The 1,277-nt window shown below is 39.0% G+C and overlaps 1 non-coding gene across 1 annotated transcript; it reads right to left on the bottom strand.

The window, feature by feature from the left end:
• Positions 1–323: 323 nt before the first annotated feature.
• Positions 324–396, bottom strand: TRNAG-UCC (transfer RNA glycine (anticodon UCC)). Its single transcript has one exon. It is a non-coding gene; the product is annotated as a tRNA-Gly (tRNA).
• Positions 397–1,277: the final 881 nt, after the last annotated feature.

The raw sequence follows: 1,277 nt of genomic DNA on the forward strand, positions 1-1,277 counted from the left end.
AATCAAAAGAGGCTTATGATTCTTAGTGATTCTTCTTCCCTAACTAGTTCTCTATCTTCCTCCCTCCTGCTTCCGCTTCCCCCCAGTGCTCAGCAACCTGTCATTTTTCTACTTCCACTTCTCAATCAGGCCTTTGGTTGCTTCCCTTTTCTCTCCTTGACCAGTTCAGTTGTTTGCTTAAGGATTTCTTCTGCCTCCTCAGAGCCCACTAGATAGCCCTTTTAAAATCAGTTGATTAATTAATTAATTTGGCTGTTCTGGGTCTTGGTTGTGGTGCATGGGATCTTCAATCTTTGTTGCAGCATGCAAACTGTTAGATCTAGCTCCCCAACCAGGGGTTGAACCTAGGTCCACTGCATTGGAAGTGCAGAGTCTTAGCCACTGGACCACAAGGGAAGTCGCCTTGATTGCCTTAACTTTCTCCAAGAACACTGCCTTCAACTTCTTGCCTTTTCTAATAACCTTAGTCCCTTTTTTCTAACATCCAACATGTATGCATTTGTTTTTCATGTTCCCATTGTTTGTCCCTACTTCTGTGATGGTACCTTCTTGATAAGTTGCATTTAAATTACTTGTTCAGGTTTTGCAAACTTGACCCTTACCATCCATGTTACACTCTATCTGTATTTATACCTGGCAATGGGTTTGGGGTGAATGTGTTCAGGACTATAATACATTGGGTACATACACCCAGCTGGAATGATAGAAGATAAGAAAAATGATGTAGATTCGAAGAAAGAATCCTGAGCTTGCAAAAACAGTTCCAGTGTTACCTTCTGAGTATATTGATTCTACTACCCTTGAGAATAGCCTTTTCCACTTCAACTGAATGTCTTAATGATTCTCTCCATTTCTGGATACTGGTTTGCATTTAAATTAAAATCTAACCATCACACTAGAAATATTCTTTCGTTTTCCCTTATCTTCCTCCTTCCTAGCCCTCTTCCAACTGTTTAGAAAATTCCAAGACAAGAGTCATGGTACTGGATTAAGAAAGTTTCTTTTATTTAGGGGCTTCTCCTCCTCACTTCTTTTCTAATTTCTGGTATAGAATTCCATGGACAGAGGAGCCTGGTGGGCTACAGTCCATGGGATCTCAAAGAGTCAGACACAAGTGAGCAAATAACACTTTCACTTTCACACAGATGATCTATGCTACTTTCACAATTATTTCTATTATAATGGATGGTTTAAAGCATTTGGTATGAATTATGCTGTTCTAAAGCAATTAAAGTTAACATCTAGAAACTAGAAAAAATGAGTATTAATATATGACT

Source organism: Budorcas taxicolor, chromosome 1, assembly GCF_023091745.1.
Source record: "Budorcas taxicolor isolate Tak-1 chromosome 1, Takin1.1, whole genome shotgun sequence".
Taxonomy (NCBI): Eukaryota; Metazoa; Chordata; class Mammalia; order Artiodactyla; family Bovidae; genus Budorcas; species Budorcas taxicolor.